We start from the raw sequence: 25,231 nt of genomic DNA on the forward strand, positions 1-25,231 counted from the left end.
GAAAGACTCAGTGAGGAGCAATGGGAAGTGGTTTTCAAGTAAGGGAGAAAGGCAGGCGTGTATTGTGAACACTGTTCACACCAGCCACCTCTTTTGTCAGGAAGAAGTTGAAGTCTTGCTTTTCAGTCACATTTTTGTCTGTGGTAAGTGGATAAATGTGGTTCGCATCACTCAGTGCCTTGGGACTGTCTTACAGGATATTTCTGGAATGGGCCAAGTTCAGCACAATCTGGAGCCAAAATGTCCCCATTTTGAGCCAATATAGTTCAAATGTTTATGACCCATCTCCAGAATGGTGTGCATGTGTGTGAGGTTGACAGTGCGGTTGAACGTGTCCCTGCGAACTGAGGGGAGGCTGTTGAGAAGCAGGGCTGACGCGTGGGCTGCCCTTGGGTGTCTTTTCTGTTCTGGAAGCCTGCAGTTGCAGGAGAAGGCCAGCAGCACGTGAGTGCTTATGAGACTTTTCCTGTTCAAAGAACCAAGCTTCCTAAGGCTGGTTAGAAGTCTGAGGATGTAGGAAAGCCCAGGTTCTCCACGCCTTGATTTTCTTACTGCTTTCCCCTGGGTTTTACCTTTAGGACCAGTTCAACCCAGCATCCCTGAAGCTTCCAAAGGGACTCATCTATAACAGCGGTTCTCAAAATGTGCTCTGTGGACCCCTGGCATCTCTGGGACTCTTTCATGGGGTCTGTGAGGTCAAAACTATTTTCATAACAATACTAAGACACTATTTACTCTTTTCACTATCATTCACACACAAGTGTACAGTAGGTTTTTCCAGGGGATACCTGGTATGTGAAGATGTCATTGCTCAGATGACTAATGGAACGTGTGCTCATGTATTCTTATGTTCTCTAGAACATTCTAATTACTAATGTGTGCATTTTCAGAGATAAACTCAGTTCCCAGTACTTCTGGGTTCTTACTAGTTATCTTGTTATACTTACTAAAATCTTCATAAATTGTTATTTTGAAATCTCAAGTTTCCTTTACCAGAAGCTATCATTAAAATTATTTACATCGTGAAATATTAAGAATATCTCTCCTAGAATCAGAAATCAGATGGAGACATCTAATGTAATTTCTAGTAATCGGCATTTAAAAAAACCTACTAATGAAAAAGAAAGAATTATTTTTTTTACAAATAAAATGCTTGTATACATAGAAAATCCAAGAGACTCGAGACCAAACCACTTAGCACTGAACAGAACATTTAGTATAAAAATAAGGGGGAAAAATCATTCACAGCCACAAAATTATAATACAGTCATATGCCACATAATGACGCTTTGGTCAAAGATGGATGGCAAATATGATGGTCGTCCCATAAGGTTAGTAACACATAGCCCAGGGGTGTAGTTGGCTATCCCATCTCAGTTTGTGTAAGTGCACTATGATTTTCGCACAATGATGAAATCACCTAATGATGCATTTCTCAGAAACATATCCTTGTCATTACAGTGTGACCGTACACCCAAGGATAAGCAAAATTAAAATAACCTATGTTTTTAAAAACCGTAACATTTTCTCAAAGAGCAGAATGGAAAACCTGATTAATAAGGCAATAATAAATAAATAAATGAGTAAATAAATGAAACAAGAACTCTTCCCAAATTAATACATAAATTTAATGCAATTTTAAATGAAATCCCATTAGCTTTTTTTTAACTAAACAAAATATGTCTAACATTTGTGTGGAAAAATAAAGGCATGAGGTCTGACAAGAAATTTTTAATAATGAAGATGATTGACCAGGGATATACTCTGTATATTATTAAAACTTACTGTGAAGCTCCAGCGTGGTACGAGTGCAGGAGTGGACAAATACATCAGTGGCACAAATTCAAAGGTCGAGAAACAGATCCAGGTGTATGAAGGAACTTCATTTATGATGCAGGTGGCACGTCAATTCATCGGGAGGGAGAAAAGATATTCAATAAACAGTGCTGGGAAAACTGGCTATCCATGTGGGAGAAAAAAAATCATATATAACACCATAAATAATCATCAACTTCAGACAGTTTAAAAGTATAATGTAAAAGTTAAATAAAATACTGGAAGAAAATATTAGAGAATTTCAAAATTTAGTATTGCAATGTATTGAATATATCTAATATTATGATTGATAATCATAATAACATAATATTTTGATAAAGCTGACAATCCAAAACAGTAAAGGAAATGCATGGCTATAAAGGAAAAAATGGACAGCTTTGATTATATAAATATTAAAAAGCTTCAGTACTAAAGGGAAAAAACCTGAACAAAGTCAAAAGATAACAATATGAATTATAATGGGCTAAAATTCTATATGTTATTGAGGAAAAGACAACCTATTTTTTTAAGTGGAGAAATTATATAAGTAAGCAATTCACTGGAGAGAAAATATAAACAACTATATATAAAAAAGACGTTCAATGTCACTAAAAGAGAATAATAACACAGCATTATCTACCATCATTTGGCAAGAAAAAAAGGAAAGAAAAGAAATCTCAAGTTTCTTATGGAGAAATACAACAAAAAATGAGTACACCTTTTTGTCTCATTTCAGTAATATTTTAATTTTTTATGAAAACATTTCTAAATTTTATAATTCTACCTAAAACTATTAGTATTTTAGAATTTAATATCTTATTCTAAAATAAAATAAATGAAATTTACTTATAATACATTTTTGATATACTTAAGGGTGAATAATTGACTTTACAAAGAGAGATTAGAAGATTGACTTTCTCATTGTGCCGCTGCACCATCTATGGATAAAGACGCTAAAAAGGATAAATCGGTGTATCAGGGCATTCTCTCTCTCATGAAAGGGGAAATTGAATCCAAAAGAATGGTTGAAACTATAAGTAAGAGGTGAAAATGTGATGAAAGCTATTTTCCTGTAAGCTCTATGGAATTAATATCTTGTCTGCAAAATCGTACTTTTAGCTTATAAATGGATGCTGGACTTACCGTTTTGCTCATATTCATCTGCTGTTAGATCGACGCTCATGGAAGGAGGCTTCTTTTCTGGGAGTGCTGGGTAACAGACACATGTGGGGCTGGGATATTCCAAGGGATGAATTCTGTTTTTGAGTTTCATGGTTTGTTCTGGCACAACTGTGTTGACATTTGCATTGATGGTGCAAAAGCGAGGGTGGGTCACACTGCTGGTGTCTTACGACAAATCAAGACAGAGAGACAGAGCTGTAGCGCACCTACTACTAGTCACTGCATTCTTTACTGCCACACACTCAGTTCAAAAGGCAAATTTCCTTAAGAATGTCTTGATTAAAAAGTAAAAATTATTAATTTAATTTTATGAAATCTCAACCATTGGCTACATATCTCTGTGTGACAAAATGGGAAGTGCACATAAATACCTTCTAGTCCTACTCAGCTGCAATGGTTGTCTCAACAAAAGCTTACATAAAACTGAGTTGCCATCTGAATTAGCTGCTTTTTTTCATGGAACATCATTTTTACTTGAAAGAACAGCTCATAAACTGTGGCTATTTGCCTTAGGTATTTGGTACATTTTTTCTTAAGAAGTGAAGTGAGCCTGTCACTTTAAGAGAACAAATAACCAACAGTATTTGTTGTCAATGATAAAATTTAAGCTTTCTAATGAAAGTTAGAATTTTAGAAACTTGTATCCACCACTGTGAGCTTGAAAGTTCCTGAAACTTAAAGAATTTTCGGGTAAAATCAGTGGTGAGATTAATAAATGTTATTTTAAAACTTTTGTATAATGAAATGTCAAACTTAGAAGATTTGCATACCTTAGAGAATCAATTATTCCCAACGATCAATGCACGATATCACAAAATCAGGCAAGATAGACCAGTAGATTTTTACGTAACAGAGTTAAAAAAAAGTTCCTTGATATGGTTTCAGATTCCAGATTGCAACTAATCTTTAAGAAATTGCTGCTTGGCACGTTTTGATGTACTATCAAAGGACATCCACACCTGTCTGAGCAGGCAGTTAAAATACGCCTCCTGTTCCCAGCTACTTGTCGGTGTCAGGTTGGATCTAGTTCACGTACTTGACGCAAAACAATGTATTGCAACAGCTTAAGTGCAATATGGATGTGCAACCCCAATTGTCTACTGTCAAGCCAGACATTAAAGAGATTTGCAAAAATATAAAATGATGCCACCACTCTTACTAATTTGTTTTGGAAAATGTATCTACTTCTCATAAAATATTTTATTTATGCTAACATGTTATAGGTTTATTATTGTTATTTTAAAAACTAATGAACAAATATTTTAAAGCAATTTTTAATTTTGGATACAGTAAAAGTTGAAAGATATAAACCACTTCCACAAAAGCTCTCTGGGGTCCTCAATTTTTAAGGGTGTAAAGAGGTCCTGAGGCAAAAAATGTGTGAGAAACACTGCTCTAGAATTTTGACTTGACCAGATGAAGTCTAGTCCCACTAGTTCCAGGAAATGGACTTAGCTTTGAGTGGTCCCTAACTTATCTCGACCCAAACCTGTATATTCAGTTCAATTAGCACTTCTTGACACGTACCAAGTTCTGGTCATTGTAAGTGATATTATAAAGCCAGAAGTTTGAATTCAAATTTCAAGGTGCTATGCAAGGGGATGGTCGTCCTTGGAACCTGAGGGAGCCTGGCTGACTGCTTTGGGAATTCACGAGGCAGCGTGTGTAGCACAGGGTCAGGAAGGCCGGTGTATGTGGCCGTGGGAAGGGGGCTTTCTTTCTGGATGGCTTCTGCTCTTGCAGTAAGAGTAAAGAGAAGGGAGGGGTGGAGGTTTAAGGAAAGTGGAAGTATGAAGTAGTCTTGCTTCTCGCTTTTACAAATTATTCCAACCATATTGTAATAATACGAGGATATTTAAAGATAGAGACACCATAAACAAAAAGGGGTAAAATCTGTAATTCATAAGAGAGAGAAAGGGAAATGGATACATCGAATGTACAAAGAGATCTTACAAATTATTAAGGAAAAGGCAAACAATAGAAAAATAGGCTAAAGATAAAATTTGGCAATTCACAGTTAGGGAAATCCAAATTACACATAAATATGAGAAGAAGCTCAATGAAATAGAGACATGCAGTTTAAATAATAATGATATTGATTTCACCCATCAGCTTGGCAAAAATTTGCAAGAGTGAGACAGACAGAATTCAGAGAAATGAAGCCTTCAATATATTGTTGCTGTGAGTGTGAATTACTCTACCTCTTTTAGAAGACACCTTGGCAACATAAAAAATTAGGAGAAAAAAACTTCATGTAACTTTGACAGAGCAATCTCACATTTGGGAATTTCTCTTTGAGAAAGAAAATTCCCAATATGTAACAATACATATACAAAAATGTTTATTACTGTGTTTTCCCTTTTACTGAGATACAATTCACATTCCTTTTATTTCATTTTTTAATTTCATTTTTTGGTGAGGAAGATTGGCCCTGAGCTAACATCTGTGCCAATCTTCCTATATTTTGCATGTGGTGTGCCACCACAGCATGGCTTGATGAGCGGTGTGTAGATCTGTGCCCAGGATCTGAACCCATGAACACCAGGCTGCTGAAGCAAAGCGTGCGAACTTAAGCACTATGCCACTGGGCCAGCCCCTCACATTCCTTTTAAAGTGTACATTTCAGTAGGTTTTAGTATATTCACAAAGTTGTGCAACCATCATCACTATCTAATTTCAGAAAATATTCATCATCCTAAAAAGAAACCCTGTACCCACTAGCAGTCATTCACCATTTCCTCCTTCTCCCAGGCCCTGGAAACCCCTAATCTGACTTTTGTTTGTATGGAGTTGCCCATAATGGACGTTTCATATAAAGGAAATCAAACGTTATATAGCCTTTCATGTCTGGCTTCTTCCACTCGTATAATGTTTTCATGACTCACTCTCATTGTAGCATGTATCTGTACTTCATGCCATTTTATGGATATACCACATTTGGTTTATCAATTTATCATTGATAGACATTTGAGTTGTTTCTATTTTGGGCTACTATAAATAACGCTGCTATGAACATTACTGTGCAAGTTTTTGGGTGGATGTATGTTTTCAATTCTCTTGGGTGTATACCTAGGAGTGGAATTAGCGAGTCATATGGGAACTCTATATTTAACACTTTAAGGAACTTTGCTAACTATTTTTCAAAGCTGCTGCACCATTTTACATTCCCACCAGCGATGCGTCAGGTTTCAATTTCTCTGTGTCCTCACCAACACTTGTTATTTTGATTCTAGCCATCATAGTGAGTATAAAGTATGGTTTTGATTTTCATTTTCCTAATAACTAGTGATACTGAGCAGCTTTTCATGTACTTATTTGCTGTTTATACCTTTGGGGAAATGTCCATCCAAACACTGTGCTCATTTTAAAAAACTGAGTTGTCCTTTTATTATTGCATAGTAAGACTTCTTTATATATTCTGGATACAAGTCCCTTATCAGATATATGACTTCTGGCTATTTTCTCCCATTCTGTGGATTAACTTTTCACTTTCTTGATCATGTCCTTCGGAACACAGAAGCTTTAACTTTGATGCAGTCCAGCTGATCCATCGTGCTTTTGTCTTCGTGCTTTGGTGCTGTATCTAGGAGGCTTTGCTAACCCAAGGTCACAAAGATTTCTCCTGTGTTCTTCTAAGGGTTTGACAGTTTTAGCTTTTACATTTAGGTCTATGATACACAGGGAGTTAATTTTTGTGTGTGATATAAGGAAGGGGTCCAGCTTCACTTTAACTTCTTCCTGTGCATACCCAGTTGTTCAGCAACATTTGTTGAAAAGATTATTTTTCCCCCATTGAATTGTCTAGGCACACTTGTCAAAAATCAATTGCCCATAAATATATGGATTTATTTTTGGACTCTCAGCTCTGTTCCATTGATCTGTATGTTTATCTTTATACTGGTGTCACATTGTCTTGATAACTGTAAATTTTTAGAAAGTTTGAAATTGGGAAGTATGCATTTTCTGACTTTGTTCTTCTTTTTCAGGAATCTTTGGCTACTCTGGCCCTTGCATTTCCATATGAATTTAAGATTAGCTTATCGATTTCTGCATGAAAGCCAGCTGGAATTTTGATAGATTGTGTTACATCTATTGATCGATTTAGGGTGTATTGCCTTCTTAACAATATTAAGTCTTTCAGTACATGAACATGGAATGCCTTTCAGTTTACTTGGGTCTTTTAAAAAGTTTCTTTAAGGATGTTTTGTAATTTTTAGTGTGTAAGACTTCCAATATTTTGTTTTATTTACTCCTACATACTTTATTATTTTTGGCGCTATTGTGAATGGGATAGTTTTCTAATTTTACTTTTAGATTGTTTATTGCTAGTGTATAGAAAAACAACTGATTTTTGTGTGTTGATTTTGTATTTTGCAGCTTTGCTGAACTTGTTTATTAGTGCTAACAGTTTCTTTCTGTGTGTGTGTGTGTCTCTGTGTGTATTTATTTCTATATACAAGATCACGTCAAGTGCAAGTAGTGGTAGATTTCTTTCTTCCTTTCCAATCTGGATGCTTTTTGTTTCTTTTTCTTCTCTAATTGCCCCAGCTAGAACTCCAGTACAAGCTTCAAGAGAAGCAGTGATAGCAGACATTCTTGTCTTGTTCCTAATCTTAGGGGGGAGCATTCATTCTTTCACCATTGAGTATGATGTTATCTGTGGGTTTTTCATGAATTCCTTTATCAGGTAGAAAATGTTCCCTATATTTCTAGTCCTTTTATTATGAAACAACATTGGATTTTGTCAAATGCTTTTTCTGCATCTATTTAGATGATGATGTGGCTTTTGTCCTTTATTCTATTGGTATGGTGTGTTACATTAATTGATTTTCAGATGTTAAGGCAATCTTGCATTCCTGGCATAAATTTCCCTTGGGTATGGTGTATAATTCTTTTTATATGTTACTGGATTCAATTTGCTAGTATTTTGCTGAGAATTGTTACATGTGTGTTCATAAGAAATGTTGATCTGTAGTTTTCTTTTCTTGTGTTGTCTTTGGTTTTGGTATCAGGGTTGTACTGGCCTCATATATTGAGTTTGGAAATATTCCTTCCTCTTCCATTTTTTTTTGGAAGAGTTTGTATTAATTATTCTTATAATGTTTACTAGAATTTACCAGTGAAGCCACTCGGTCCTGGGCCCTTCTTTGTGGGAATTTTCTTGATTACTAATGTAATCTCTTTATTTGTTATAATTCTATTCAGATTTTCTATTTCTTCTTAAGTCGGTTTTGGTAGTTTATGTCTTGCTAGGAGTTTGTCCATTTTGTCTAGGTCATCTAATTTGTTGGCGTATAATTGCTTATAGCATTATCTTATAATTCTTATTTCTGTGAGACAGTAATATCTCCTCTTGCATTCCTAATTTCAGTAGTTGAGTCTTCTCTCTTTTTTCTTGGTCAGTCTAGTTAAAGGTTTATCAATTTCGTTGATCTTTTAAAGACACAACTTTTGTTCTACTGGTTTTGTCTACTGTTTTTCTATTCTTTTTTTCATTATTTTCCACTTTAATCTTTATTGTTTTCTTCCTTATGTTTTCTTTTTAGTTTGCACCTTTTCTAGTTTTTAAGATGGAAGGTTAGGTTATTGATTTGAGATCTTTTTTTTATTTTTTGATATAGGTGTTTGCATATTTAAATTTACCTTTAAGCACTGATTTTGCTGCATTCCATAAATTTTGATATGTTTTATTTTTGTGTTCATTCATCTTAAAGTATTTTCTAATTTCCTTTGTGATTTTTTTCTTTGACTTATTGGTATTTAGGATTGTGCCATTTAACTTCCACATATTTGTGAATTCCCTAAACTTCTTTCTGTTATTGATTTCTAATTTTATTCCATTTTATTCAGAAAACATATTTTGTATGCTATCAATCTTTTAAAATTTATTGAGACTTGTTTTATGGACTAATATGTTCCACATACACTTGAGAAGAGAAATACATATTCTGCTGCTGTTGGGTGGAACTCTCTAAAGATGTCTGCTGGGTCTAGTGGTTTAACCGTGCTATTTAGTTCTTCTGTTTCTTTCTGTCTAGTTTTTATGTCCATTGTTGAAAGTGGAGTATTGACGTCTCCAAGTGTTATTGTTGAATCGTTCATTTCTCCCTTCAATTCTGTCAGTTTTTGCTTTATGCGTTTTTGGGGGCTCTGTTTTTAGATATGTATATGTTATGTTAGGTGCCATATGTTTATAAGTGTTATATATTTTTGATTAATTGACCCTTTTATCATTATAAAATGTTCTTCTTTGTCTCTAGCAACATTTGTTTGCCTTAAAATATATTTTATCTGATGTTAGCATAGCCACTACAGCTCTCTTTTTATTGTTGCTTGTTATACCTTTATTTACAACCTATTTATGTCTTTAAGTGTAAAATATGTCTTTTGTAGATAGTATATAGTTGGATCATGTTTGTAAAATCCATTCTGCCAATCTCTTTCTTCAATTGGACTGTTTTATCCATTTACATTTAATGTAATTAATGATAAGGTAGGATTTATGTCTACTATTTTACTGTCTGTTTTCTATATGTGCTCTTTGTTCCTTTATTCTACCAGTATCACCTTCTTTTGTGTTACAGAGATATTTTGTAGTGTGCCATTTAAATTCCCAAGTCATTTTTTTTTTAGTTGTTTTCTTTGAGGTTGCTCTGGGATTTACAATCAGCATTCTAAATTATAACAATCTAGTTCAGAATAATACCAAGTAATTTTAGTAGTATACAAAAACTTTGCTGCTATATAGTTCCATTTACTCATTCCCTTCTCCTTTGTCTTATTTTCATATAAATGATATCTTTATACATTGTATGCCCATCAACACAGATTTATAATTAATGTTTTATGGAATGTCTTTTAAATTAGGTAGGCAAAAAAAAGGGGTTACCATAAAAATACATTTATATTGTCTTCTATATTTACCTATGTAGTGACCTTTCCTGATGCTCTTCAGTTTTTCATGTGGATTTGAGGTTTTCCTTAGTGTCCTTTTATTTTAGTTCAAAGGAGTCCCCATGGTATTTGTTGTAGGACAGAACTGTTAGCAACAGATTCTCCTAGTTTTTATTTATCTAGAAATGTCTTAATTTCTCTTTCATTTTTGAAGGACAGTTTTGCTGGATATAGAATTCTTGGTTGACAGTCTTTTTCATTGAGCACTTCAAATGTGTCATCTCCTTGTCTTGTGGACTTCATGGTTTTGATAACAAATCAGCTGTTAATTTTATTGAGGAGCCCATGTATGTGATGAGTTGCTTCTTTCTTGCTGCTTTCAGGATTATCTCTTTGTCTTTGTCTTTTGACAGTTTGATTATGTTGTGTCTAGGTCTTGACTTCTTTGAGTTTATCCTACTTGGAGTTGTTGAGCTTCTTGGATGTGTAGAGTAATGTTTTCATCAAATTTGGGAAGATTTTGGCCATTATTTCTTCAAATATTCTTTTTATCCCTTTCCTTCCTCTCCTTTTTGGACTCATATCATTATGCATATGTTCATTTGCTTGATAAGATCCCAGAGATCTCTGAGATACTGTTCGTTTTTCTTCATTCTTCTTTCTTTCTGTTCCTCACACTGGATAACCTATATTAATCTATCTTCCAAAGTTCAGATTTTTTTCTTCTGCCTACTCAAATCTGCTGTTGAGCTTCTCTAGTGAATTTTCATTTCAGTTTTTGTACTTTTTCCTTCCAGATTTGCTACTTGGTCTTTAAAAAAAAATAATTTCAGGGCCCACCTGGTGGTGTAGCAGTTAAGTTCACGCGCTCTGCTTTGGCTGCCTGGGGTTCACCAGTTCGGATCCTGACTGTGGACCTACACACCACTTACCAAGCCATACTGTGGCAGATGTCCCACATATAAAATGGAGGAGGATGGGCACAAATGTTAGCTCAGGGCCACTTTTCCTCAGCAGAAAGAGGAGGATTGGCAGCAGATGTTAGCTAAGGGTTGATTTTTCTCAAAAAATGGAAAGAAATAATAATAATTTCTATTTATTGATATTCTGTATTTGGTCTCTCATTCTTATACTTTCCTTAGTTGTTAATACATGGCTGCCTTTAGTTCTTTGGATATATTTAAAATCGCTGCTTTAAAGCCTTTTTCTAGTAAGTTTAATGTCTGGGCTTCCTCAGATATAGTGTCTTTCAATTGCTTCCCCGTCTCCCCACCCTCACATGTGGGCCATGATTTCTTGTTTCTTTGCATGTCTTATAATATTTTGAAAACTGGATCTTTTAAAAAATATAATGTGGCAATTCTGTAAATCAAATATTCTCCCCTACCCAGAGTTTGTTGTTACTGTTTATTGTTGCTTTTGTTATTATTTGTTTAGTAACTTTCTTTAATTATGTAAAGTCTGTATTGTTTGTCATGTGTAGTCACTGAAATCTCTGCTCAGTTAGCTGAGTGGTCAGCTCATGATAGAACTGCAATTTCCTTAAATGTCTGGAACCAGTATATCTTCCATGTCTTGCCAAGGAGCTTTTTGTGTGTGTTGGGGGCATGCCTTCAATACCCAGCAGGGAAGGTGATGTCTCTGCCTCAGCCACGGCTTCCTGCTTGCACAGAGCCTTAGGGCCAGTCTGAGGTGGGAGATTAAGACCTTCCCAGGTATTTCCTGGGATGCTCATAGCCTTACACATGTGTGTGACCTTCTAGAGTCCCTGGAATATGTCAGTGCTGTTCAGAGCCTTCGATGGACATCTCACTCCCTAGGTTTTCCTTTTAACCTTTTTGGTCAGCCTATTTTGTGCTCCATTTGTAACTACTGCTTCAGGCAGTCACAATGTTACACAATTGCTACTGATTTGTCTTTCAGAAATACCCCTGGAGAAAAGGTTGTTTGCACTTTATTTGAGTCACGTCATATAAAGTGTGGTTTTTAAGAGAACCACCTGAGAAGCCACATAGTGACAATTCTCTGCGAATGGGGCTTTGAAGAAGTTCTAACCTCCATCTTCCTCCTTTAGTGGTTGGTAGGCTGCTGGCTTTTACCGTGATTCTGGCTATTGGTTTTCAAAGCTATCAAGAAGACAGGGAGGAGGAGCTGGGAATAGGGCAGTTTGAGATGCCACAGAGCTCTCTCTTCTTACTGAGATTCAGCTGTTTTACCTGAATGAAAGATCCCTGGATTACTGCAAGGCTTGGTTAATTTCCAGAGGTCAAAGAAAGTTGATGATGACAGTTTTTGGATACTTTTATGGAGGAGAAGATTTTTGGAGGTCATTACTCTGCCATTCACAGTGATGTCTACATTGTTTTTAACAGCAAAACCCTGAAAACAACCTGAATATGCCATGGAACATCCATATCATGGAATATTATGAAACCATTCAAAAGAATGAGTTAGAGTTATGTTTCTTACCTGGAGGGGTATCCATGATGTTTTAAATTAGAAAAGTTGGAGAGAGAGAGAGAGAATCCCATGGTTTTTGTATGTATGTATGTATCCACCTATCTCCCACTTTTCTGAAAACATAATGACCAAAAGCCCCTATGTATATGTCTGTATTATCCTTTGAGTATGGGGACAGGTGTATAAGGATAACACTGGGATGTCAAGATTGACTGCAGTGAGATTTTAGGACTAAATGGAGAGAGGGTGTATGGGATAGCTTATCAGCTTTTAATTATCTTTGTATTGTTCCAGAGATTGTGGTGAGCATGTGTTATATTTGTCATTTCTGAAGATATTATTACCTTAAGAAATATTTATGAGGACAAAACTATCCATTCTTCTAGAATCCTAGAGGGTTTTACTTTTAAAGTTTTCTCTTTTTTTCTCTGCTTTCTATATCCATGTCAATACATTTTCACAATCACAGCATAAATTTGCATTTTTCTTTTTCATGTACACCAAAAGACTTCATAGTTCAAAAAATTAAATATTGCACTGACTCTACGTTTGTTAGGATTGTTTTTTAGACTCAAGAGACATGAGCTGTTAAGGTGATGCCCAAATATGCAGCTGTGCTCACAGTAAAGTGGAGATGGCCAGAACGACTGGTGGGGTCTCCTGCAGCCATTGCTGCCTGCCGACCACTTGAAATCTCTAGGATGTGGTGAAAGGAAGGGAGAGCTATTCACAGGCTTGGCTCTGTCTTGTGGAGGTCTTGTTGGACATCCTGTGTGCTCAGTCCTTAAGTGATCACTCTAAAATCTCTAGTCACCCAAGACCTCTACGAGATGCGCTGTACCCTTGAGAGGACGAGCTTCTCCTCCACAGTCCTCTACTGTCCCACCCATTGTGCAGTGTGGGGCCCTGCCTGTGCTGGATGCCTGTGCAGGTTCAAGGAACCATTCAAGGGAGAAGAGCTGGAGAGCACTACCCCACCTAGCACACAGCTGGGGACTCTGCTGTGCACGGCTGGTAGTCTTTAGTGAGCCCTTGAACAGGCTCTGCTTTCCCCTGATTCCCTGGAAGGTCAATAGAGTAGTGACGTTTCCCCACTATCTCCCCACCACAATGACATCTCCACGGATTCATCGCTTAACACGTGTGCATGGCGCATGGCACACATGTCGTCCTCATTGTCTCCCAAGCACCACCACAGCATCTGTGGTATGGTACTGTCATTTGAGGACTGTGTTTCATGCTGCTACTCTTTAATGTTGCTTTTCTTGTCACTTTTGCATATTTCTTTTCCCTCCAAGGTCACTTATCCTCTTTCTTTTGGTTACTGCAAATATACAATTTAAATGGTGCTATATTCAGAACAATGAAGCTGTCATGAAGTTGCCTGGATCTCACTCCTCATTACAAACACTCTTGTGACATTGTGAGGGGTGAGGAGGAGATGTGGGGGTAGGGTAGCTACAGCACTGCTGCTGACAGGATGTGATGGAAGAGCACATTCCAACTCAGCATGGCTCTGGAGAAATTCACAGACAGTGTCAGCTATGTGAGATCTGCAATATAGATTGTGCGCAATGTAATATGTGAGTACACTAGGGTGTTCACTCAGGCCATGCTTAACCTGGAGGACTGTGAACACATCAGAGCTGCCGACTGTCCATCTAAAAAATTTGGCAGGTCACTGGAGTCACACCAGATTAGAAACCTTTGGGGACAGAGCTTATGACATTTGCACCCACTGCAGTCCCAGCTGAGAGGCCTGCCCTCGTTAGTTGTGCCATGTGATGTTTCCCCTCATGACAGCGATCACATCTCCTAAAATGTCAACAGGCAACTCCATTACATTACCTCATGAGCAGGGCTGCCCTTAGGATTGGGGAAGCCCCAGGCAGGACAGCCATAGGTTGCAGCTTTCTAGATCAGTGTCAATTTTAAATGCTTTCCCTGTTATTTCTATAAGTACATTTGTACTTGTTGAAATGTGTCTTAATTCTGAGACCCAGAAAATATGATTGGTTCCATGGGAGGAGTTTTTCTGGGCACCATTCTCCCAAATATCTTACCTGTCATGCGTGTTTGATAATTTGGGGCGGGGGGAGTGTTGTGCAATGCGTGTGTGTGTGCATATGTGTGTGCATGCATTCACACATGGGAGGGAGAGAAAAGGGGAACCCTGAAAGGAGATAGCCAGAATTGTAGCATACCTTTTACCTTTGTAAAAGGTATGCTTTTGACTTTGAGGGTGAGTGATTTTGTTTTCTTTTTTACAGTTTTCTGCCTTTTCTTAGTTTACTTGGAACATTTAGTACATTTATGTTTAGGTGAGAAAACAATAAATTTTAAGTCAGTTTCTTCTAAGAGGAATCACACATTGAAAAGTATCAGGCACTTTGCACTTCTGTGTGAATGAATCAATCATGTTTTATTCTGAGAGCAGGTTTTGATGTGGGAAATGGAAGATCCCATTCCGATGCTCACGCTCTGGGTGGGTAGAGATGCAAGAGTGATACCTGGGAGTTAACTTTGGGAGGCAACCAAGGCCCCAAGAAAGGGAGCATGGGACTCAGAAGAAAGAACCAAAGTTTTACCCAAGGTCCATCTTATTTTTAAAAATATGAAACTTTGCCCTTCATAAGATTCAAATTCAGCAAAAGTTGACAGACACACAGTGAAAGACATACTTATTCAGAAAGCTTCAGCAATGATTATTATGAGGGTTACTTTGCAAATTCACCACACATCCCTTCTGTCTTAGTGCTTTTGGTGTTTTACTATTTTTATTGTTAAGACAGAGTTCTTTCCACAGTAGAACATGGTTTTGAATTTTCTTCAGTTTCTTTGATTCTCTGTGTTCAAAATTGTCATCCATTTTGATCGATTTTGAAGTCACTCCTCTCAGACAATGGTTTTCAGAATGTCAGCTTTCGACCAGCATCATCTGCATCACCTTGAACTTGTTTGAGGTTCAAGTTTTCAGGCCCCTCCCCAGACCTACTGGATTAGAATCTCTGGAGTGGGGCCCGGCAATGTGTGTTCTCACCAGTCCTCCAGGGGATTCTGATGCAAGCCAGAATTTGAGAACTACTGATCCAGAGGTCAAAAGTGACAAAGTGTAATAACAGATAAATGATGGCTTAGTTATTCTGAATTTGTGATATAAGTACCCACACATACATAGACACGTACATGTATGTACATGTGTACATATATACATACACACATGCGTATATATACACACACATATATACAAGTATATGCATATATATACACACACATGTATGAAGAAAAGAGAAGTGGGGAAAAACAAAGATGGGAGGGTAGCATTGGTATTTCATAAGCCAATGGACAGCATGAGAAAGCCTGCAGCCTTAGAAAAATTGAAGCAGAAATGCATGAACAGTAATAAGAATTTTGTTCAGAAAAATCACCAAATTCCAATAGGGCTCCATCAGAGAAAAGACCTAAGACAAAAGAGGATAATCCTGCAGAACATTCCATCCTTAATAATTTTTAAAAAATTGAATGTAAGTTTGTGACGTTAACAAATGGGCAGTTCCAAGTTCCCATGATGCGTTTGTCCTGTTTAACTTCCTGCTTTGAGAATTTTATTTAGAAACTCACTAAAGACATTGGAGGGTTAGCTGAGTGGAGCGATGGTAGGGAGGGAAGTGTGTAGAAGGAAATGTGTGTAAGACAGTATGCCTGCTCATCTCTTTCAGAACACCAGGTGATGCACCGTGTTACTCACCGGCCGCCTGGGGGTGTTGACAGCAGCCTTCCTATTCCGCATGAGCTTTCCACCTTGGACCTTTCTTTGGGGCAGAGAGGAGTCCATGCTGCCACTTCCATGACTTTTTCAAACATCCTAAGCTGACAGCATTTGCTGAAATCTTTAGCAACTCCTTTAAGGAGCGTCTTGGCTTCATGTCGGGGTTGGTGATTAGTAATTACTCACTCATCAGTGGCAAGTAGTTAAGAGAATATATTACAAATACACAGCTGGATCATACAAGTCTCACTAGACGTAGAATATGCTGCTAGTTAGTACAAGGAGCGGGGCTTGAAAAGCAGACCTCTGCCTGTGCTTTCTGGCAGTCACATCTTAGTTATTCAGAGATACAGACGGATTTCTGTACCCAGTTCCTCTGGAGCTTACCCACTTACTTACTCTCTCAGGTGCATAGCTCTTGGTCCAGGTGAGGCCGGTTAATTCATGAACTCATTCGAGTAGTCTGTGCCAGGTGCTGTCCAGTTTGCTGGGGATGCTGCAGCAAACAAGAAAGAAGCTGGCATGCCGTCTAGCTGTCCCTGTGGTTCCACAGCAACAGGCTGAACTCCAGGCCTGCCCTGAAACGCCGTCACAGGTGGCATGGTGTCATGGTTTAGTGCACAGGCTTTGCCTCATAGAACAAAGCTGGTGCAAAATCAGTTCCTAGTGCAGCAACGCTTGGGAGAAGTTATCTAACCTTCCAACTGACATGCACTCTCCTTACGTGTAAAATGGAGGTAATGTCAGCCCTTAGACCCGGGGTTATTAGACTCTTAAAGGAGATGATATGTGTAAGAACTTACCACTTGGGAAGCCCTCAGTAATTATCAGGCATTATTATTATTGGACACAAGTCTGGGGGACAGGGTGGAGATGAATTTGCAAAAATCGACCATTATTAAAAACAACAACAGAAACTATCATTGATAGACACGTAAATGTAGGGTCTCTGTCTAAAAACTGACAAATGTCTATGAAGAAAAACCTATCTAGTTCTGAACTGCCTGCTTCTGTTTGAAAGGGATGTGTGAGAAAAAGGCTGACCCTTCTCTTAAACTGAAAAGTTGAGAAATGTATATGGTAAAAAAAAAATGCTGAGTTCAAAATACGTGAAAAATCTCCCTGGCTCAGTGCCCTAGTACCTCTGCCCTGAAGTAACCACATTGTCAATTTTTGTGTTTTCTTCCACGAATAATCTGTGCATAAACAAATGTATGCCAAATATTTAGTTATCCTCTTATTATTTTTAAAATTTTTAATTGTGGCAAAATATACATAAAATTTACCATCTTAATCATTTTTAAGTGTACAGGTTAGTAGTGTTAAGTATATTCACTCTGGTGTGCACTCAATCTCCAGAATTTTTTCATCTTGCAAAATTGAAGTTCTGTACGGATTAAACATCAGCTCCCTATTCCCCCTACTGCACCCCAGCCCTGAGCAGCCGTCATTCTATTTCCTGTCTCTATGAATCTGACTACTTTAGGGACCTCATGTAAGCAGACTCATACAGTGTTTGTCTTTTTGTGATTGACATCTCACTCAGCATAATGTGATCAAAGTTCTTCCATGTTGCAGCATGCGTCAGAATTTTCTTTGCTTTCAAGGCTGAATCATATTCCACTGTGTGTGCATCACATTTTGTTTATCCATTCGTGCATCAATGGATGCTTGGGTTGCTTCCACGAGTGGGCTATTGTGAACAATGCTGCTATGAACGTTGGTGTGCAAATGACTCTTTGAGACCCTGCTTTCAATTATTTTGGCTATATATCCAGAAGTGAAATTGTTTGATCATATGGTAATTCTATTTTTAAATTTTTGAGGACTCATTTTTTTTAAGGGACTTCATTTTCTTGAGCAATTTTAGGTTTACACAAAAATTAAGTGGAAAGTACAGAAAGTTCCCAATTACCCCTCCTTGCCTCCCACAGTTGCCCTATTACTAACATTTTGCATTAGTGTGGTACATTTGTTGCAACTGCTAAGACAATATTGATACATTACTATTAAATAAAGTCCATAGTTTACCATTACAGTATGATTTTACTGCATTAAAATGCCCTATTAAATCACCTATTTATCTCTCCCTCCTTCCTCACAAACTCCTGCCAACCACTGATATTTTACTGTTTCCATAGATTTACCTTGTCCAGAATGTTAGTTAGTGGAATCATACAGTAAGTAGCCTATTCAGATTGGCTTCTTTCATTTAATGATATGCATGTAAAGTTTCTCTGTATCTTTTTATGGCTTGGTAGCTCATTTCTTTTTATTGCTGAATAATATTCCATTGTCTGGATGGACCACAGTTTTTTACTTATCCATTCATATTAAAGGACATCTTGGTGTTGGCAAGTTTTGACAACTATGAATAAGGCTGCTGTAAACATTCACGGGTAGGTTTTTATATGGACAGAAGTTTTCAATTCCTTTGGGTAAATACCAAGGAACATGACTGCTGGATCATATGGTAAGAGCATATTTAGTTTTGTAAGAAACTGCCGGAGCGTCTTCAAAAGTGGCTGTACCATTTTGCATTCCCAGCAGCAGTGAATGAGAATTCCTGTTGTTCCACACCCTTGTCAGCGTTTGGTGGTGTCAGTGTTTTGGGTTTTAGCCATTCTAATAGGTGTGTAGTGGTATCTCATTGTTTTAGTTTGGAATTCCCTAATGACATATGATGTTGAGCATATTTTCATATGCTTATTTGCCATCTGTGTATCTTCTTTGATGAGGTATCTGTTCAATCTTTTGCTCATTTTTTTAATTTGGATGTTTGTTTTCTTACTGTTGAGTTTTAAGAGTTCTTTGGATACCAGTTCTTTCTCAAATATTTGCTTGGCAAAGATTTTCTCCCATTCTGTGGCTTGTCGTTTTACATTCTCTTAACAGTGTCTTTCACAGAGCAGAAGTTTTTAATTTCAGTGAAGACTAACATCAGTTTTTTTCTTTCATGGATCATACTTTGGTTGTTGTATGTAAGTTATTGCCAAACCCAAGATCATCTAGATTTTCTCCTATGTTATGTTCTAGGAGTTTTAAAATTTTGCGGTTTACAATTTAGGTCTATGATCCGTTTGAGTTAAAAGTATTGTGAAATGTGTAATGTCTGTGTCTAGATTCAGTTTTTTGCATGTGACTGTCCAGTTGTTCCAGCACCATTGGTTGAAAAAACTATGCTTGCTCCATTCAATTGCCTTTGCTCCTTTGTCAAACTTGACTGTATTTATGTGGGTCTGTTTCTGGACTCCCTGTTCTGTTCCGCTGATCTATTTCTCTGTTCTTTCACCAATCCTGCCCTGTCTTGATTACTGTATCTTTATAGTAAGTCTTGAAGTTGAGTACTGTTAGTCCTCTGACTTTATTCTTTCCTTTCAATATTCTGTTGGTTATTCTGAGTCTTTTGCCTCTCCAAATAAACCTTAGAATCAATTTGTTAATATCCACAAAATAACTTGCTGTGATACTGGATTGAGATTGGATTGAATCTATAGATTAAGTTGGGAAGAACTGACATTTTAACAGTATTGTGTTTTCCTGTCACTGCACATGGAATTTCTCTCCCTTTAGATCTTCTTTGATTTCTTTATCAGACTTTTGTAGTTTTCCTCATATAAATCTTGTATATTTTTGTTGGACTTATATCTAAATATTTCATTCTTTTTTTTTTGGTGCTAATATAAATGGTATTCTATTTTAATTTAAAATTCCAGTAGTTTGCTGTTGGATATAGGAAAGCCATTGACTCTGTATATTAATCTTGTATCCTGTAACCTTGTAAATTATTAGTTGCAGGAATTTTTTATTTGATTCTTTGGGATTTTCTACATAGACAATGATGTCATCTGCAAAAAAACCAGATTCCTCCCCCCGCCCCCCCGCACACACAGTGTGCTTTTAATTTCTTTTTCTTGTTTTGTTACATAGCTAGGACTTTTGGTTCAATATTCAAAAGGAATGGTGAGAGAGGGTATCCTTGCCTTGTTTCTGATCTTATTGGGAAAACACAAGGTTTCTCACCATTAAGTACAAGTTTAGCAGTAGGTTTTTTGTAGATGTTCTTTATCAAGTTGAGAAAATTTCCCTCTACTCCTACTTTCCTGAGAATTTTTTATCATGAATGAGTGCTGGATTTTGTCAAGTGCTTTGTCTGCATCTATTGAATGATAATAAGATTTTAGGCCTCCAGTTGTCTTTCTGTTACTGATTTCTAGTTTAATTCCATACGATCTGATAGCATACTTTGTGTGGTTTCTATTCTTTTGATTTGTTATGGTGTGTTTTATAGCCCAGAATATGGTCTATCTTGGTGAATGCTCCATGTGAGCTTGAGAAGAATATGTGTTCTGCTGTTGTTGGATGAGCTAGTCTATAGATGTCAATTAGATCCCTTCTAGCTGTTGGTGCCGTTCAGTTCAGCTGTGTCCTTCTGATTTTCTGCCTGCTGGATCCATCAGTTACTGATAGAAGGGGTCTGAAGTCTCCACTGTGATAGTGGATTTGTCTGTTTCTTCTTGGAGTTCTATCTGTTTTTGCCTCAGGTATTTTGACACTCTGTTTTCAGGCACGTAAACAGTAGGGATTGTTGTATGTCCTTGTAGAATTGACCCCTTATCATTCTGAAATGCCCCTTTTATCCCTGATAAATTTCCTTGCCGTAAAGTCTCCTTTTTCTGAAATTAATATAGCTACTCTGGCTTTTTAAAAATTAGTGTTAGTGTGATATATCTTTCCCCACCCCTTCACTTTTAATCTTTCTGTGTCTTTATATTTAAAGAGGGTGTCTGGTAGACAATATATAGCTGGGCCTTGTATTTTTAGTCTCTCTGACAGTCTGTCTCTCTTAATTGGTCTATTTAGACCATTTAACATGATTATTGATATATGTGGATTAATATCTACCATGTTGTTACTGTTTTTCACTCATTGACCTTGTTGGGGTTTTTGTTTGTTTGTTTTCCATTCTTTTTCAGCCATCTCTTGTTTTAATTGAGCATTTTATATGATTCAGTTTTTCTCCTCTCTTAGCATATCACTTAAATTTTTTAAAAAAGCTCTTTTTAGTGGTTGCCTTTGAGCTTGCAATGTACATGTACAACTACTCCAAATCCTCTTCAAATACCAGTATACTACTTCCTGGGTAGTGCAAGCACCTTGTAACAGATTATTCCTAATTCCTCCCTCCCATCCCTTATATCATTGCTCACATTAATTTCTCTTATCCTTAAACTATAATCACTGAATACACTTTTACTATTATTTTGAACAAACTACTCTCTGCTGGATCAATTAGGAAAAAGAAAAACTTTTATTTAACATTAACATATCCCTTCTCTAACACTCTTCCTTTCTTTATATAAATCTGAATTTCTGATCTATATAATTTTCCTTTTCTTTGAAGAACTTCTTTCAACATTTTTTGCAATGTAGGGCTACTGGAGACAAATTCCCTCAACTTTTGTTTGTCTGAGAAAGTCTTTATTTCCTTTTCACTTTTGAAGAACAGTTTTGCTAGATACAGCACTCTAGTTAGGTGGGTTTTTTTCCCTGTTAATGCTTTAAATATTTCACTGCACGCTATTCTTGCTTTCATGATTTCTGAAAAGAAGCCCAATGTAATTCTTATCCTTGCTCTTCTATAGGTAAGGTGTTTTTTCCCCTTCTTGCTTTTTTTTTTCAAGATTTTCTCTTTGTGTTTGATTTTGTGCAGTTTGAGTCTAAAATACCTGATTGTGGAGTTTTGGGTATTTATCCCGCTTGGTGTTGTCTAAGCTTCCTGTCTTTCTGGTTTTGTGTCTGACATTAATTTGGAATTTTCTCAACCATTAATGCTTCAAATATTTTTTTCTGTTCCTTTATTTCTTCCTTCCTTCCCTCTTCCCTGTCTCCCTCCCTCTCTTCCTTCCTTCTCCTTCTGATATTCCCGTTATGTATATGTCACATCTTTCATGATTGTAGTACAGTTCTGGGATATTCTGTTCTATAGGTTTTATTTTATTGTATTTTTGTATCTTTGCATTTCAGTTTTGAAAGTTTCTATTGACATTTCTCCAAGTTCACTGATTCTTTGCTTGACTGTGCCTGGTTTACTGATAAACTTGTCGAAAGCACTCTTCATTTCAGTTATAGTGTTTTTGATTTCCAGCATTTCCTTTTGAATTTTCCTTAGGAGTTTCCATCTCTTTGCTTGCCTTATCCATCTTTTCTTGAATGTTGTCCACTTTTTCCATATGAGTCCTTAGCATATTAGTCATAGTTGTTTTAAATTCCCAGTCTGATAATTTCAACATCTCTAACATATCTGAGTCTGGTTCTGATACTTGCTCTGTCTCTTCGAACTTTGTTGTCTTTTAATATGTAAGTTTTAATTATATATTAATGTAATTGTATTAATTGCATTACATATTACATGTAATATATGTAGGTAATATAATTGTAATTACATATTAATGTAATATGTATTAATTACACATTAATGTAATTTGTAACTTTTTATTAAAAGCTGACATGATGTACTAGGAAAAAGAAACTAGTACTAGCACAGAGTCTGTTTTTGGTCCTGGGCGTCTTCTCTGGCAAGTTGTCTGTCCATCTCTCTGTCTGTCTTTCCAGCGTTGGGGGCTGCGGTTGCCCTGGGACTGCAGCTCTCTGATGGATCGAAGAAGAGGTCTTGATTTTTAGTTTGTTCAGTTTTTTTTCTTGTTGTGAGGGTGAGAGTGATGACTTCTAAGCTCTTTACATGCCAGACCAGAAACCGGAAGCCCCCACCTAGTAATGCAGTTTTAACAAGGTGAAGAAACAAAATTTGTTGCTAACATGCACTTTTATTATCTGCTTTGGTACTTAGAACATTCTCTTGAATTCATGTCGTTTACTAATATAGGGTCTCCTCACAGGAACAAAGGGCAGTGGCACTGTGGAGGAATGCACAGAAATGCATGGCTGACAGGCAGGAATGACTTGAAGACATGCTAACAGATTGCAGAGTAATGATTACTCCCTACCAAGTGGAGCTTTTGATCCTGGAGATGACAGCTTACTTGGCCAGCTTCTGGTTTTGAGGAAGAAGGAAAGACAGGGAAGTATCTTTAAGATATAAAGAGTGGATATAATTTTTTGAAAGTATTGCGTTTAGATTTGAACATTCTACAGGTGAGAAAGGCTTACTATTGCAGAGTGAAAAATAAGAGTATCACTTCTTTAGTTCTGGCACTGTATATTGGTTCAGTGAGGTATAAAATTGTGTGTGTTAAATCAGATAGAAAAGTATTTTTACTTATAATTTAAATTTAATTTCTTTACAAAGTAATTGCTTATACATTGTGCCAGATTCAAAAGGAACAAAGGCACATGATGAAATGTCTCTTTGCCATTTCTGTTCCCTGTCACTGAGTTCCTGGGGTCAGCCAGGCTGCCTGTGTGTGTTCTCTCAGGGCCATTCTCTGTATACGACAGCACACACCTGTATGTGTATAATGTACTGTGCTCCCCGCCTTTATGCAAACCACAGTGGACTGATACACTGTACCACACCTTGCTTTTTTTACATAAGAATAAGCCGTGGAGGAATGGAAGGGAGGAAGGAGGCTAAGTGGTGGTGGGAAGCATATGGTGGGTGTGGCTGAAGCAGGTACAGAGTGTAGTGGGGACTTTTTTGGGGGAGTGTCATTGATTTAATTATAGCTTTTCAGAAAGAAACAAAACACTACACAATAAATAGGTACTTTGATTGTAAGACACATGCCAATTTCAGAACATTAAAATTTGTATAGGAAATAAAAAGTGATTCTTGTCATGGAAGAAATACAGTAAGTGGCAAAGATGAGCTTGAAAAACCCTCAGTTGGTTTTACACCAAAGCTGCGAATCACTCAAAGCTTCACATGCTTCCTGATTGAAGGTTTTGCCTGTACCTTCTGAAGTTTTGGGAACTGGTGGTTTGACTACTCCTTTATTATCTTTCATGGGATGAACACCACTCTTCATAGTTAAGTCTAACAGATCTTGATTATTTCTGAAATGAATCAGAAAGATTTTCACATCTTTTCTTAGAATGATCTGTTTTCCAGAGTAGGGACTTTTTGATCACTGGACTACAGTTCTGTAGGATGCTGCCAAACTAGCGGGACCTCTAAGACCCAGAGCAACCCTCTGGACAATGTGGACCTCAGCCCTCTGGCTGGTGATTGCAAGGCATGAACAAAATCCTCCCCAAAATCCATATTGCACAATGCTGGCATATGTGCTTTCCTTCTGGCTCTAAAATACTGACAGGGTGAGCATCATAAGCTGTGCATTATTGGGTTGGGTGTGTAGCTGAGAATGCAGATGGGATAAGACTGGCCTTGTGACTGCAGGAGGGGAAAGTCAACCAAGACATCATCAATTCTAGGAAGAGGAGATGAGCTGCATAAGCTGACAGCTCCATGATGAGTGGGTTCCCACTCTGATGTCATTACTGTTTGATACCCTCATCAGTTTCCTAATTCTGGCAGGTGAAGCAGGTGTCATGCTGTGGCTCAGTAACCTTGAATTTGGCAAGAATCCTTGGGTGATTTTGAGACTAATCTTGGCTGTTGTGTATCTTTGAGGGAGAATGCACAGCTGAGGCTGGGATTGCATCAGTTGGGCTGAACACTTAGATGGCGACAACTGAAAATTACCACCAGCCAGCAGGGGTTGACTGAAGCAGTGTGACTGAACGAGAGCAAATTGCTTGCAACCACAGATGTCCCTGCGGTAAGCTGAATTTGGCCAGGCAAAAGCAGCTGATGCTGGTGTCAGCTCAGCCAAGGACAATTTTGAGCTAATTGAGGAGGATCCTACAAAATGCAGTGTTCCTGAGAGTACCCTGGAGAGTCTTTTGGGTTTGGACCTAAGGCGGTTGGAATGTTGGGAGCTCCTTGGCCTCTTGAACAAGACTGAGGTCTGCAAGAAGGGAGGTTGGAGGGAAAGGGTGGCCACTTCCTCCTGGGGTGTGGATAAGGTGAGGCAGCCTGGGCTCAAGCTGTTCTTTAAAACAGCACTTCTCAAAGTTAATGTGCTTAGAAATCACCCAGGAGCTTTATTCAAATGCAGATTCTGTTTCAGTAGGTCTGGGATCCGGCCT

The sequence above is a fragment of the Equus quagga genome, chromosome 15 (assembly GCF_021613505.1).
Source record: "Equus quagga isolate Etosha38 chromosome 15, UCLA_HA_Equagga_1.0, whole genome shotgun sequence".
Lineage (NCBI taxonomy): Eukaryota > Metazoa > Chordata > Mammalia > Perissodactyla > Equidae > Equus > Equus quagga.